The following is a 16,773-nucleotide window of genomic DNA, read 5'->3' on the forward strand; positions in this document are numbered from 1 at the left end:
CACATGAAGGCTCAGTGTCTCTGTCCCCAGGGGACATCAATGTTTCTGTCCCCAGGTGGAATCTGTGTCTCTGTCCCCAGGGGGATCTTTGTCTCTGCACCGGGGGGAGGGGGATCAGTGCATCTGTCCCCAGGGGGATCTGTCTCTGCCCCCAGGGGGGGTCAGTGTCTCTGTCCCCAGGGGGATTTGTCTCTCTGTCCCCAGGGGGATCAGTGTTTCTGTCCCCAAGGGGATGTGTCTCTATCCCCAGGGGGATCAGTGTCTCTGTCCCCAGGGGAATCAGTGTCTCTTTCCCCCAGGGGGATCTGTGTCTCTGTTCCTCAGGGGGATCAGTGTCTCTGTCCCCAAGGGGAATCCGTGTTTCTGTCCCCAGAGGGGAATCAGTGTCTCTGACCTCAGGGGGGATCAGTGTTTCTTTCCCCGGGGGGGGGATCAGTGTCTCTGTCCCCAGGGGGGATCTGTATCTGTATCTCTATCCCCAGGGAGATCAGTGCCTCTTTCCCCCGGGGGCTCAGTGTCTCTGTCCCCAGGGTGGATCAGTGCCTCTGTCCCCCAGGGGATCAGTGTCTGTGTCCCCAGGGGGATCTGTGTCTCTGTCCCCAGGGGGATCAGTGTCTCTGTGCCCAGGGGGATCTGTGTCTCTGTCCCCAGGAAGATCACTGCCTCTGTCTCCAGGGGGGATCAGTGCCTCTGTCCCCAGAGGAATCAATGTCTCTGTCCCAGGGGGACCAGTGCCTCTGTCCCCAGAGGGATCTGTGTTTCTGTCCCCAGGGGGAGGAGCTCCAGACCCTTCCGGTGTGGGGGTAATGGACCTCAGTACGGGCCAATGAGTGGGCAGAGGGCATTGTGATGCAGTGTTGGGCGGGGCCATGCTGCAGCCAATGGGGAGGAGGTAGGGAGGCTGGCACTCCCCTCCCCCCACCTCTTTGCCAGCGCCTCGCACTCCGCTTGCTGCAGAAAGCCACCCCGCTTGCTTTTTATGAATGAAGTGGCTGCTGCAGCTACCGCGGGGGGAGACAGAAAAGATCCCCTTTGATATATCTGTATCTCCAGCCTTTATCTCTATCTGCTTTACCCTCTTCCCACCCCCTCCCCCTCAGCAACTCAGGAGCCAGACGCAGGGCGCTGGATTTCTGCGGAAAGATGATTTCTTCAGTGGTTTGTTGGCGATGGGTTAGTTTCCAGGCTGGACTCAATCATTCTTTGCTACGGTGTCGAATTCTTCATTGATACAGTCTCCAAATGGATACAATGACTGGGATACATTCGATCTGCTGAAGAAAGGAGAAGGCGAGATCATCTTACTTCCTTGCTGAAGGAAAGATTTATTATTGTGAACGGTGCGTGGTGAATTTTATTGTCTTCCTGCGCGTACATGTTTGTATATTTATATCCACCCCCTTCTATTTTGAGCAATGTTCCCCCCGCTCGCCTCCCCGCCCCCCCCCCCCCCCCCGCCACCACCACCACCACCACCACCAGCCCCGCTCCCCTCCTCTCTCTCTCTGTCAAGAGTCTGTCCTGGCTGAAATTGAGCTGGTTGTCCTGGTAACAGGGAATTGGGATGTTGAAGTCTTGGTACAGGGAAAAGACCAGAACATCTCTGTGTGCACACACACACCCACACACACAGGGGCTGGGGACATCTGTCAGGGTCTGGTCGATGGATGGGACCACTGCGGGGTCAAGAAAGACAGTCTCCTCCCCGCTCCTGGACAGGGCACCACATTTTGCCCTCCCTGCCCTGTGGCTAAGCCAGGGAAAGATCTCGCTGTGAGTTTCCAGCCTTGTCTTGTCTCCAGCATCTCTGCTCGCGGCTGTGTGAGAGGGATGAATAATTCCTGAATCAGCCACATCAATGTTTGACCTCCTGTGGTCCGAATATCTCTTGTCCCTGTCTTGTAACTCTGGCAGGCCACTACCCGCGCCAGGGGGTTAAGAATTAATGCAACTCTTCGCAAATAGATTACATGTTTTTTTCATTTCTGTTGCGTGCGTGCGAAGGGGTTAGATTATGAATTATGCATTTTAGAGATCACATCTCACACCATGTGAGCGATTAGTACAATCACCGCTTGTGGTAATACTGATAAGAGTGAACAAAGTTCATCAGGGATGTTGGTCATCGTCATACAGCAGAAAAGACTCATTGTGTGTCCCTGACTCGCCCAGCGTTTGTTGCCCATCCCTGATTGTTTCTTGAGCTGAGTGGCTTGCTGATCCATTTCAGAGGGCAGTTGAGAGTCAACCACCTTGCTGTAGGTCTGGAATCACCTCTGGGCCAGACCAGGTAAGGATGGCAGATTTCCTTGCCAGATTTTTTTTGCAGTAATAACAATCCATCATAATCTGTTGGCAACATTTCTGAGATCAACTTTGAATTAAATCTAAATTCCGCGCACAGTGGGGGTAGGATTTGGACCCTTGCTTGCTGTTGGGGTGGGATTTGGACCCATGCTTGCTGTTGGGGTGGGATTTGGACCCATGCTCCCCAAGTTATTATACTGGGCTATTGGATTGCTGATATGGTGGCATTCAAACAACCCCACTGTCCCATACTTGCCAATGCACTTGTGTCCACTGGATGTACTTTGTTATGTGGAATTAAAGTTTAGGAACTATGACAGTGGATAAATATTTCCATTGTAAAACCACGAGAGGCAGCCCCAAAGCAAAACAGTTGACGTAACTCAGTTTCTTTATTACTGTTTGTAGATTTCAAACATTAGTCAGAACAGTTTTAGTAAATGACTCAACATGTAATTATTCACAAGCTCGAACACAAAACATCCATTGTAAAATTTAGCAAATCAGTAATCCTTGCAGATTAGGCTTTGTACACAAGTTCTGAGGCAAGAGTACAAGTTTGGCTGACACCACTTTGACTTGCAATTGAGAGATGAAAAGCGAGACAACCCAAGTAGATGGATGGAGTTAAGGTGCAGATTAGCTTTGATCGAACTGAATGGTGGAACAGGCTGGAGGAGCTGAAAGGCCTTCTATCCTTATGTCCCGACAAATTACTGTGGAAGATGCAAGTTTTGATGCCATAGTGAGATGGGTGGCACAGTAGCACAGTGGTTAGCACTGCTGCTTCACAGGACCAGGGATCCAGGTTTGATTCCCGGCTTGGGTCATTTCTGTGAGGAGTTTGCACGTTCTCCCCGTGTCTGCGTGGGCTTCCTCCGGGTGCTCTGGTTTCCCCCCACTTTCTGAAACATGTGAGGTGCATTGCCCCGCACAGACTGTGCCGACAAGGGGAATTTCACAGTAACTTCATTGCAGTGTTAACGTAAGCCTTACTTGTGACTAATAATAAACTAAAAAAAACTTTAACCAAACGGCCACTGTGTGTTGTTCTGAACCTGAGCACCAGAAAGCAAAACAAATATCAAGTACGTCAGTGATGCACTCGATCCTGTTTTCTCCACAGTATCCTCACAGACTTCACCAACTGTTCTTTGAGTGTGGGTGACACTGGCAAGGCAGGATTCAGTGTCCAATGCTGTGAGTATTTAACAGGCGTAGTGTGGGACAGTACAAGTGGCAGGAGTTCATCCCTGAAGGACACCTTACACAAGCATTTTACAGTGTGATTTACTGCTGTGATTTTATTGAGGAATGATGTCAAAACTATTGCCAAGTCATCTTCCTTGGGATGGATCGAAAAGTCCACTTTCACTTACTCAGCAATCTTAAGGTGAAAGAAGATGGATCTGAGGAGCACTTTTCATGACCAAAGCACTTCACTGCCAATGAAGTTGCTTTTGAAGCATTGTTACCTTTGGAACATTGTGAAATTTGGCTGTCAGTTTTGAGCACAGCAAGGTCCTACAAGAAGCATTGAGATAAATGTCCAGCTACTCTCTTTTAGTGAAGCTGCAGGATAAAAACAGACGAGGATACCAGGCGAAACCGGCTCTGGTTGCTGAGCGATTGCTGTTACTGTCCACTATGTATTATTGTAGGGTCTGTTCTCTTCTTAGAATAGACAGAGGCACAATTGGTCAGAAGTAAAACTTGATTTATTGACCATCATTGAAAAGTAGCATTTACAGAAAGCACAAGATATTCGTTTACTGAGAAGAGAGAGAGAAGAGAGCCAATCCAGACTTGATCCAAAAGCTTGTACAGGATTCAACACAACTTGGGTGGCACAGTGGTTAGCACTGCTGTCTCACAGCACCAGAGACCTGCGTTCAATTCCTGGCTCGGGTCACTGTCTGTGTGGAGTCTCCCCACGTCTGTGTGGCTTTTCTCCTGGGTGTTCCAGTTTCCTCCCACACTCCAAAGATGTGCAGGTTAGGTGGATTGGCCATGCTATGATGACTCTTCGTGTCAAGGAAATTAGCAGGTGTGGAGAGTCTGCAGAAGGATCTAGATAGGCTGGGCGAATGGGCCAGGAAATGGCAAATGGAATTTAATGTTGGCAAGTGTGAGGTGGTCCACTTTGGTAGGAAGGATGGTAGGAAGGACTATTACTTACGGGGCGAAAAACTGCAGCAGGCGACGGTGCAGAGGGACCTTGGGGTCCTTGTGCATGAGTCGCAAAAACCCAGCCTGCAGGCGCAGCAGGTGGTCAGGAAGGCGAATGGGATGCTGGCCTTCATAGCGAAGGGGATTGAATATAAAAGTAGGGAGGTCTTGCTGCAGCTGTATAGGGCATTGGTGAGGCCGCAGCTGGAGTACTGTGTGCAGTTTTGGGCGCCGCACCTGCGCAAAGATATTTTAGCCTTGGAGGGAGTGCAGAGGAGGTTTACTAGGCAGATACCGGAGTTGAGGGGGTTGAGCTATGAGGAGAGGCTGAATAAACGAGGCTTGTACTCGTTGGAGTTTAGAAGAATGAGGGGAGATCTCATTGAGATGTATAAGATGATGAATGGGATGGATAGGATAGAGGTGGAGAGACTCTTCCCGCTCAAAAAAGACAGTAGGACTAGGGGGCACAGCCTCAAGATAAAGGGGGGGGCATTTTAGAACGTAGTTGAGGAGGAACTTCTTCACTCAAAGGGTGGTGAATCTCTGGAATTCTCTGCCCGTTGAAGTGGTGGAGGCTGCCTCGCTAAATATTTTCAAGAAGCGGGTTGATGGGTTTTTGATAAGAGAGGGGATTAAGGGTTATGGGGAGAGGGCCGGAAAGTGGAACTGAGCCACGACAGATCAGCCATGATCTTATTGAATGGCGGGGCAGGCTCGAAGGGCCAGATGGCCTACTCCTGCTCCTATTTCTTATGTTCTTATGTTCTTATATGTGGGGTTATGGGTACAGGGGCTGGATGGTCTTGTGGTTAGTGCAGACTTGATGGGCCAAGTGGCCTCCTTCTATGATTTGAACAGAACTGAATACACAGCTGTTATTAACAAGATATGAATTCTGTTATCTATGCTATTAAAGGCTGAGTACAAGCAGTCTCCAGCTTTCAAAAACAATTCACAGCTGTGTGACCATGAAAGCTTCTTCTGTTTATACAAAACTTTGCTTGCCTTGTACTTTCAAATGCAGTCAATTTCTAACCTTAAAACCCAGAATACCAAGCTGAGTTTTAAAATGTGGCCAAGTTAACTTTAAAACAAAGCATAATTAGGGATATTAGGCAGAAATACCTAAGAATGAAGCTTTTTAACTGAAGCAAACCATCCACGGGATCCCATTTTTGCAACAAAAAAAAATCAAAATCGAGATAAAATACACATGAAATAAAACACGCAGAAAGTTTACCCATTAATTTAGTACAGTGAATACGCAGCCCAGTGTAGGACACAGCAGGCCGATGAGGAAATTTCCATCTTTGATTCAAGTAACAGCAAAATATTGTCAATGCTGGAGGTCTAGAAAAAGTGGTGAAAAAGTTCAGCAAGTCTAGCATCCTCTGTGGAGAGAGAAACAAACTTCATGTTATGAGTCTGCTATGACTCTCCTTTGGGAGATGAGTCATAAGACCATAAGACATAGGAGCAGAATTGGGCCTCTTGGCCCATCGAGTCTGTTCTGCTATTCAAGCATGGCTGATATTTTGCCATCCCCAATTTCCTGCCTTTTCCCCACAATCCCTGATCCCCTTTTTAATCAAGAACCTATCCTTCTCTGTCTTAAAGATACTCGATGACCTGGCCTCCACAGCCTTCTGCAGCAAAGGGTTCCACAGACTCACCACTCTCTGGCTGGACTTGAAATGTAAATTCCAACTTTGATCTCTGGTCTGTTTGAATTCGAACTTTCCTTCTTCCTGGAGGCGAGATTGAATAAGGTTGAAGTTATTTAAGACTTAGGTATGACAAACTTCTGATAGATCCAAGTTGAAGGGAGTTATTTGGAAACCACTAAATGGATAGGAATGTGCTCCTTTATGTTAGGGAGATGCTTGAATTTCATTGCTGGTAGGTGACTGCTGCCCTGTGACAGTCAGTGAAGATCGCACCTTGATTTCATTCTGAGAATTTTCAGTATTAGATCAACAATTGCCCTCATTTTCTGTCACTGTAGGGGTCATTTTAGCCCAACTCCTGGTTGGCATCCCTGGTGGCATGATGGCACGGTGGTTAGCACTGCTGCCTCAGAGCGCCAGCAACCTGGGTTCGATTCCAGGCTTGGGTCATTGTCTGTGTGGAGTCTGCACGTTCTCCCTGTGTGTGTGTGGGTTTCCTTTGGGTGCTCCGATTTCCTCCCATATTCCAAAGATGTGCAGGTTAGGTTGATTCGCAGGATAGGATTATGTGGATAGAGCAGGGGGTGGGCTTAGGCAAGATGTCTTTTTGAACAGTTGGTGCAGACTTGATGGACCAAACAGCCTCCTGCTGCACTGTAGAGATCTATGATTCTCTGTAAACCGCTGCTGTGTATGTGTTAACTTGCAGCCAAGTCCCGTTACCCCTGAACTCACTGACCAACATAAGCAGTCACTCACCCTGGATATAAGAACTCTCAATTTTGTTTCCCAATCCCTTCCTTAACCATCCCTCCCTATCTTTGGAATTTCCTCCAGCCCCATAGTTGTGAAGTTTCTGCACTCATCCAGTTCTCATCTCTGAAACACCCCCAGTAATAATGATTTGACAATGGGTGGTTGTGTTTTCTACTGTCTGGGCCCGAAGCTCTGGAACTCCTTCCCTAAATCTCTTTGCCTGTGCCCCATGCTCTGACACTCCTTAAAAATAACTCTTTAGCCAAGTTTTCGGTCATGTGAGTTCAGATCTTATGTGGTTCAATGTGATATTTCCTTTCAGACGCTCCTGTGAAGCACATTGAGAGTTAGTGTGATAAAGTTGCTCTGTGAATGTGCATTGTTGTTAACCCCCCAAATAAGAAACGCACGGGGGAAACACCAGCTTCACGCTCTGCCCAATATTGCTGTCAAATGATTTTACACTTCTGGTGGACAGATGAGCTTAAAACTGCTCCCTGAGTATCTGTTATATCGAGGAAATTAATTAATTGCTCAGACTTTAACAGTTCGGGTTTGTTAGTCATGAAACTGGGGAAAGTAACTCATTTTGAAATATTTCTCACGTGCACAGTGAACAGCCCTGTCGTTCTTCACGGTTTTTATATCTGGTGTCCCAGTAGGAAAGTTGGATTGGGGGCCAAGAACACAGGTGAATGATTAACGGCGCTCTGCAGGTGGTCAGTGACAGCTTGCTCCCTGGTGCTGACTGAAACTGCTGCCCACATCCTGGATTGTTCTGTGGTGGATCAAGTGTCTCTGTCGCCTGGCACGCTACCTAACAATGGAATGGCACATTAGACAGAGGTAGTTTTGCAGCCAGTGACACCTTGCTCATCAGACATCCTATTATAGATCAGATGTGTAATTCAACACTTGAGGTGGAGAACAAATGTGCAAAGCAAAATTATCTTTGGGGCAGATGGCATGACTTTTGTAGACAGCTCTTTACAACACGGCGTCACAGTTGTTATATTATTCAAAATACCATTGGACATGAATTCACATTGCTGTTTATTAGTGCCTTATTTAGTCCTGTCTATCAACTTGCAGAAATAAATAAGAAAAAGTCTTACATTTACATCACTGATTCGGGACCAATAGACTTGTCAAAGCACTTTGAATAATGACCAGGGCTTAAACCCTTGCTCGCCTTTGAAATATCCATCGAACAAAATCCCTACAATGCAGAAGGAGGCCGTTTGGCCCATTGAGTCTGCACTGACAACAATCCCACCCAGGCCCTATCCCCAAAACGCTATGTATTTATCGTAGCTCGTCCCCCTGACACTAATGGACAATTTAGCATGGCCAATTCAGAGAATCATAGAATCATATGAATGAATGAATTAATTAATTAGAATCATAGAATCAATTAACCTAACCTGCAATCTTTGGACTGTGGGAGGAAACGAGAGCACCTGGAGCAATCTCAGACAGAAGGGAGAATGTGTAAACTCCACACAGACGTCACCCGAGGCTGGAATTGAATCTGGTCCTTGACACTGTGAAGCAGCAGTGCTAGCCACTGTGTTGCCCGAATTGTCAAGGGATCTTTTATTCTTGTCAGAGAGGAACATCCGATCCTAAGGAAAGCACCTCTGACAGTACTCCCGCAGTATTGCGCAGAGTATCAGTCTTAAATTCTTGTGTTCAAGCCCCAGAGTGAGATGTGAACCTTCTGGCTGACTGATAAGAGAGTTCTACCCGAACCTCAGATTTGTCAAGCTGTGCATGATCGATGGCTGTGTTGATAACTGGGACAGTTACTTTTCAAATCCAGCATGGCTGAAGTCAATCTATTTTACTGCCATTTCCAGTGCCAAGTGACAGTTGTCCTGGACCTGGCGCGTGGGATTGGTGGCATTTGAGCAGAGATGAAGTCAGGGAGTAACAGCTGGGGCTGCTGATTGGCACCACAGGGTGCCACCTCTCCACCCACAGACATGGCGCTGTCACATACTGAGCTTCTGTACACCCATTCTGGAAACGTTAAATACTTCTCACAGAACTCGCTCCGCCTGCTGGAATTTTGAGGCAAATGGGAGAGATATTTATGCTCCAACTGGTCTTCAGCGAGCTATCTCTATGAAATGCGCAGACTTTCTTGGTGTCATCCATAGAAACTCCACTATCTAGTACATTAGTAATATGTCACAAAAACGATGCTGGTTACCACTCACAAGCGAAAGCTATGGCCAACATGGAACAGGAAAAAACTCTTTAGTCCATTTGGCCTATCTGGAATGCACTGCAATTGACGTCTTACACCCCTCCCACAAGCCAAGTGATTTCCCAGAGTAAAGTTAGATGAAGACCACCTTTCCCAAAGTGTGTGAGAGACGCTGCTCCCATTTAGAGACACTTTTATCTTGTCCACTGACAAAAGAAAAGTTTATTCCTCTACTTTTGGAATTGAAAAAAAACCGAGAATGTTGGTGGAGTGAACAGGAACCAGTGATTTATTGCTTCCAGTGTCATCTAAAATGTGATAGAAGTTTCTCTTTCCCAAGTGCAATAACATTGATCCAAATAAGAACTAGTTATGTTCAATTGGAAAAGGGTTCTTTTCCCCAGTCTGAAAGATGTGCCAGTTAGCTGCTTTGGCTGTGCTAAATTCTCCCTCAGAACAGGCGCCGGAATGTGGCGACTAGGGGATTTTCACAGCAACTTCACTGACTCTCAATTCTCTTGGACAAGTAGGGATGGGCAATAAATGCTGGCCAGCCAGTGACATCCATGTCACACAAATAAATAAAAAAATCTATTAATCTGGTCAGCAAAAATCAGGAGGTTAAAGAGAGATGAAGTTTACAGATTAGTCTTCACAAGAAGTTGATCAGTGTCACAAGTGGGCCTACATTAACACTGCAGTGAAGTTTCTATGAAAATCCCCTAGTTGCCACACTCCAGCACTTGTTTGGATGCACTGAGGGAGAATGTAAGTCAGCAGAATAAGACATTTTTCAGTGTTCTTTAATGAAGCTTTGAACAGCAGCTTTTGAAATTGCACTGTGTGAATATCCCAGACAGGTTGACCTTAAATTCGGTTCTCCGATACTGTAGCAGAGGTGTTAACCTGTCAGAATTGAAGATGAAATAACTCCAGTGGCCAGTGTCCCTTCACCAGTTTTTCTTTGTTTATAAACTCTATTCCATGTTAGACTGTTTCAGGTACACAGTCAGAACCTGGAGTCCCAGTGGACCCAACACTCCTCAATATATACACAGGTGAGGCTCCCTGACTGGGCAGAGCAATCATTACCAATCTTTTTGGCTAACCACATTAACTCAGGTACAAACTAAAATGGGCAGCTCCCAAAAGGAGGGGAACCGCTCGAAACAAAGGACAAGCTGGAAAGGAAACTTAAAACATCAAATCAAAATGTGATTATCGAGGTCAATAATACACCCCAGTCCCTGCAGTGCCCGGGGAAGGCATCAACGGTGCCCTCGGACACCACACGCTCCCTCTCCAGGGACATCCAGTGCGAATATGGCAGCGATAAAGGGGCAGACAGTTGGGCTGGATGACCCCCTTGGTCACCTCCTGCCTGGACTTGTAGATGGCAAGTTTGGCCAGGGCCAGGAGCAGATCCATGACAAGGTCCTCCTCCTTCCCTGCTCCCCCTCTGCACCGAGTGTCCACGGATTAGGAGCATAGGAGTAAAGTGTAAACAAAACATCAGTAAAAGGTTTTTGAGGAAACTAAAGAGTGTGCAGCCTAAAACACTCAACATGGACATAGCTCATGGACTCAACAAGTTTGCAAAAAGGCCAGGTCGCTTAGGAGTCCGCGAACCAATTTAACTTTTTATTGTATGCATCACCCTCCACCCAAGGTCCCCAAGATAGTGGTGGGGGAGGATCCCTCCACAGAAGGACTTCCATAGGGGACCTCCACCACCCGGTGGCAACAGGGCCAGCCGAGGTATAGCAGAGCAATTATTACCTCAATTAGGGAGCTCATACTCCAACAGAGCAACCTCATGGGCCTTGTTGAGGTCATTCCAGAAAACTTCTGTTAAAATAGTCCTGTTTTTGAGGTGAGCCTGTTCACCCTCAGCGTAATTTCAAGGCCTTCACTGCAGTTTACAGGATTGCATTGAATTTACAGCACATTTCTGTTCCATAATGCTCTGTACAAGCCTCCTTCCAGTCACCAGATGTTGATGATTGTGCTTCACTGTGCCTGTATTTTACCCCGTTGTTTCATTCTTGTGAAAGTGCCCTGATTTCAGCTGGAAAAAGGCTTTGGGAAAGTCAGCTTTTTGCATTGAATTTGTCGAAGCATTTGAATGTGCTTTGATGTGCAGCACTGCGGTTCAGAATGTACTTAATATTTTCAGCATGATATTCGTGGAAAAGCTTGAATGCATGTCTAGGTTTCATCCCCCTCTCACCCCTCCCCTCTGCCCCTTTCCCCTTTGTCCCTGATGTACATAATAGTGCAGTTGCTGGAAAACAGATTAAAAAACAGAAAATGCTGAAGTTGGACACCGGGTCGTGCAGCATCTGTGCAGAGGGGAAAACCAAAGTCAGCTTCAAGGTGGTCACCTTTTGTAGGAAATGGAACTGGTTAGAAATGCAATAGTTTTTTCAGCAAGTTCAGAGGCAGGGAGAGCGGAAGAAGGAGCAAATGGGGAAAGGTGTACTTGAGTGGAGGACAGGGGCGATTGAATGACACAAGTAATGAGGGTGCAAGTTTTTTGAAAAAAAAGCATGATGATGAGACAAGGAAAAGCAGAGAGGTTACAGGATGAGCTGTGAATGACAGCAGCAGGACTATTCCCAGCTTTTTGACAAACAGAAGCAGTGGCTTTGGTCAGACATGGTTGAGTTTGGAAAATTGTTTTCAGTTCGGAAGCTGGGGTTCTGTTCCTCGAGCTTCTTTGTAAAAGTGTGGGAGGTGGAAGACAGAACGGTTTGAGTAGGAGCGGAAGGGAATTAAAATGACACGTGGTCAGCAGCGCTCTGTCAAATTTGCGAACTGAATGGAAGTGTCCACCAAAGCAATCACCCTATCTGAGTTTGGCCTTCTTGCTGGAAAGGAGAACATTCATTCGCGGACTCGACACTGTATGTCTGGCCTTTTGGACTCAATATTGAGTTTAACCGTGAGTCAAAAAGTAATTGATTCTTCATATTGCAAGGACATGATTAGGAGCTACATGAATTCCTTTTCACATGTGAGAAAGAATCTTGGGTGGGATTCACCAGCCGCGCTTGCCCCAAAACCGCAGAATTCTGCCCAAATTCAATAGATCTTTGCGTGGTCCATCCCTGCTGCCTGCTCCAATTCCCGTGGCAGGCGGGATGGGAGAATTCCCCCCGCCCCCCTCTGTTTTTACCTGGAGCCTTACATCACCTGAAGACATCCCACAGCCTTTCACAAGCAGCCAGTCACTGTTACAAACTAGGAATTGCAACAGCCAGTTTGAGCACAGCAAGATTCCATAAACAGCAATGTGACAATGACCAAGTAATGTGCTTCAGTAACATTGTTTGAGAGACAAATATCGGCCAGGGCATCAGACATCTGACTCCACTTGAAAAGGCCTGGAACATTCGCTTGTTGTGGAGAGTTCTGTGGAGTCTGATCGATGTGTCATCGCTAAAATAAAGCCATTGATAGGCTGAATAATGAATGAGAGCTGGAAGACACATCCAGGATGCATGACTTAGACACAATGCAGAAGAAGGGATCTTTTCATAATGCAGTATTACGCACAAGTGTATAAGCAAAGGAAAGCGATGAAAGCCCCATTTTAATGGGGTGTGAGACGGGGTGAGTGTGGCAGGGGGTGACAAGCAGTCAACCTCATCCCTGCCCAGATACCCCGAGCTTGGCAGTATTTGCCATCACTGTACTTTACTGCCTGGCCTCCCATCGAAAACTTGCCCTTCTCACCTCCTCTGCCCATCCCTCCTTCTTTTGCATGCTTCTGAAAACAGACTTTGACCAAGCTTTTGGACACCTCCCCTTTCCTGGCTGGTGTTTGATCATCGTCATTGCCCTGTTGCATGACATTCAGTATTATTCTAAGTTTCCTGATTTTGGTGAGGGAACACATTTCCTTTCATTCTCATCAGGAGGAAATATGTCATGGTATATTTGCTGGACTTGTAACCTGGACACCCGGGGTAATACCCAGTTTCGAATCCCACCACAGCAGATGATGAAACTTGAATTCAATAAAAATCCTGAAACCATTGTTGTAAAAACCCATCTGATTCGCTGCTGTCCTTAAGGGGAGGAAATGCTGAACCGGTCTGGCTGACATGTGATTCCAGATCCACAACAATGTGGTTGACTTGACTGGCCTCTGAAATGGGACAATTGGGGATGGGCAACAAATGGTGGCCCAGCCAGCAACACCCACATCCCATGAAAGAACTTGAAAAAACATTTGATGTGATGCACAGACAAATTCCATATTTCACACAAGATGCCATCTATTGGAGTTCATTAAACACTGACTGGAAATGTACCTGTGCGGCTTACTGGAACTGAGGAATTTTATGAGTTCACTGTCATACGTCAGCTGCAAAGATAAACAGGCTGGAAAATAAGTTGAGGTTTATATTTATTGGTGTCATAAATGTGCTTATATTGACACTGCAATGAAGTTTCAATGAAAATCTCCTAGTTCAGGTTCGCTGAGGGAGAATTTAGCATGGCCAGTGCGCCTAACCAGCGCGCCTTTCGGTCATCATGAGTAACAACATCCATGAACAGCAAGCCCCCAATCCTAATTCCCACAAACATAAAATAGTTTTTAAAACATCAAGGGATGAACATCTGAAAGGGTCGGAATTTGACTTGTGCGGCATCATAACACAGTTGCATGTGCCACCTATTGTATTCCCTGCTTAATATTACAAAGCTATATAGTCCTGTTGCAATTGTACAGGGTGTTGGTGAGGCCTCACCTGGAAACTGCATACACTTTTGGTCCCCTTCGCCTTAAAACGGACATTGTAACATTGAGGTAGTCGAAAGCAGATTCACCAGGTTAATTCTTGGAATGAGAGGGTTGTCCTATCAAGAGAGACTAAATAGTCTGGCTCTGTATTGCTTGGAGTTTAAAAGACTGAGGGGTGACCTTATTTGAAGATATGAACCTGAGGGGGCTTGACAGGGTAGATGGTAAGATGTTTTCACTCGTGGGAGAGTCTTGAACAAGGGGAACATAGCTGCAAGATAAAGGGCTGGTTGTTTAAAACTGAGGTGCATAGAAATTTCTTTTCGCAGAGGGTGGTGAATCTTTGGAATTCTCTGCTCCAAAGGGGAATGGAAGCGAGATCATTAGAAATATTTAAAGTGCAGGTGGATAAATATTGGACAGATTGGGGAATAGAGGGCTCTGGGGAAATGAGCTCAGGGTCATCCATCAGCTGCAAAGATAAACGGACTGGAAAATAAGTTGAGGTTTATATTTATTATTGTCACAAATGTGCTTATATTAACACTGCAGTGAAGTTACTGTGAAAATCCCCTAGTTCGGGTACGCTGAAGGAGAATTTAGCACGGCCAATGCACCTAACCAGCACATCTTTGGCCTTAAACAAATGACAGCTTTCACATCGTGAGTAACAACGTCCGTGAACAGCAAGCCCCCAGACCCGATTCTCACAGAAGGAGCTGAGGCCAGAACAGATCAGCCTTGATCTTATTGACTGGTGGGGCAGGCTTGAAGGGCCCATTCCTGCTTCTGTTTCTTGTGTACAACTGAATATTGGATTGGAGGTGTGCCTGGTGATGCATTCAGTACTATCTCCTGAGCACTAGCCCAGAGCTATAACTTGTGTTAATTAAGTGATGTATTTTCTGAGTTAGTTGATCCCAGTCCACATCGAAGTCGGGGTGGTACCGTTTGAGAGGGTAAAAACCTACCAGGCTTCTAACCCTGATTGCTGCCAGTTATTGTCAGTATTGCTGGAGGAAGTAGTCAGGGAAATGGCCCCACAAGCAGTTCCGACAATGCTGTATTTAAGACTGCTGTTTGGGTACAGTTCCAGACAGGGTCAGATGAATGTGGGATTAAGAGGGAAGTGAATTTCAATGGGGTGGAGGGGGGAACTGTGAAGCAATCAGCTGTCTGAAATATGCAGTGTAATTTTAAACTAGAAGTGTGAGCAACTGATGGTGTGGGTATCAGAGCTCAGACAGGTGTGCTGAAACACCTTCAAATCTGGAGGTGATAATTATTCAGCGATATTTGATTGTCTTTCCAAGGCTCGAGATGTTGACAATTGGTTGTGTTGGATTATTGCACTGATGTGGTGCCATGTTGTATTGAATCATTGTTGCTGCGCCATTTACTCAGTCATAGTCATAGAGGTTTGTAAAATGGAAACAGGCCTTTTGGCCAAACTTGTCCATGTTGCCAAGCTTTTAACCACTAAGCTAGTCCCAATTGCCTGCCTTTGGCCCATATCCCTCTATACCCATTTTATCTGTGTAACTGTCCAAATGCTTTTTAAAAGACAGAATTGTACCCGTGTCTACTACTACCTCTGGCAGCTCATTCCAGACACCACCTTCTGTGTTAAAAAATTGCCCCTCTGGACCGTTTTGTATTTCTCCCCTCCCATCTTTAACCGATGTCCTCTAGTTTTAGACTCCCCTCCCTTTGGGAAAAGATATTGACTATCTAGCTGATCTATACCCCTCGTTATTTTACAAACCTCTATAAGATCATCCCTCAGCCTCCGACGCTCCAGGGAAAAAAATGTCCCATTCTGTTCAGCCTCTCCTTCTCGCTCAAGTCCTGGTATCATCCTCGTAAATCTTTTCTGCACCTTTCCAGTTTAATAATATCCTTTCTATAATAAAGTGACTAGAACTGTACACAGTGTTCCAAGTGTGGCCTTACCAATGTCTTTTACAAATTCAACAAGACGTCCCAACTTCTGGATTCAATGTTGTGACCAAAGCATGCTGAATGCCTTCTTCACCATCCTGTACACTTGTGACTCCAATTCCAAGGAGCTAAGAACCTGTACTCCTCGACCTTTTTTACCGTAACTCTGCCCAATGTCCTACAATTAACTGAGTCAGTCCGACCCTTGTTTGACTTCCCAGAACGCAAGGTGATGCTTTATCTAAAACTCCATCTGCTATTCGTCAGTCCACTGGCCCAATTGATCAAGATCCAGTTGCAATCCAAGACAACCTTCTTCACTGTCCACTATGCCACCAACCTTGGTGTCATCTGCAAGTAGACTAACTATACCTCCTAAATTCTCACCCAAATCATTAATATAAATGCCCACCATCTGAATTCTTTTCACGTGCCCACTCCTTTGATAATTCAAATGAAGGATGTGATTGTATTTTTTGGTTGTGGAACTGGGTTGGTATCAAATCGAGGGTGAACAGTGAGGAAAGATTTCCAGAAAACACCAATGCCAGTTTTCAGTGTCTGGAACCATGGAACATTACAGCACAGAAACAGGCCCTTTGACCCTTCTTGGCTGTGCCAAGCCATTTTTCTGCCCAGTCCCACTGACCTACACCTGGACCATATCCCTCCATACCCCTTTCATCCATGTACCTCTCCAAGTTTTTCTTCAATGTTAAAAGTGAGCCTGCATTTACCACTTCATCTGGCAGCTCATTCCACACTCCCAGCACTCTGTGTAAAGAACCCTCCCCTAATATTCCCTTTAAACTTTTCTGCTTTCACCCTTAACCCATGTCCTCTAGTTTTTTTCTCCCTGAGCCTCAGTGGAAAAAGCCTGCTTGTATTCACTCTATCTATACCCCTCATAATTTTATGCACCTCTATCAAATCTCCCCTCATTCTTCTACGCTCCAGGGAATAAA

At 46.1% G+C, this 16,773-nt stretch overlaps 1 protein-coding gene across 3 annotated transcripts in view; it reads left to right on the plus strand.

The window, feature by feature from the left end:
- The first annotated feature begins 950 nt into the window (after window positions 1-950).
- Window positions 951-16,773, plus strand: part of rhobtb2a (Rho related BTB domain containing 2a) — a 64,853-nt gene continuing 49,030 nt past the window's right edge. For all 3 annotated transcript variants that reach the window (XM_080216806.1, XM_080216808.1, XM_080216809.1), the window contains exon 1: window positions 951-1,340. The gene's annotated coding sequence lies outside the window, so the exon portion shown is untranslated. The remainder of the gene's footprint in view (window positions 1,341-16,773) is intronic.

Source organism: Carcharhinus amblyrhynchos, chromosome 34 (assembly GCF_965287045.1).
Source record: "Carcharhinus amblyrhynchos chromosome 34, sCarAmb.v2.hapA, whole genome shotgun sequence".
NCBI classification, from domain to species: domain Eukaryota; kingdom Metazoa; phylum Chordata; class Chondrichthyes; order Carcharhiniformes; family Carcharhinidae; genus Carcharhinus; species Carcharhinus amblyrhynchos.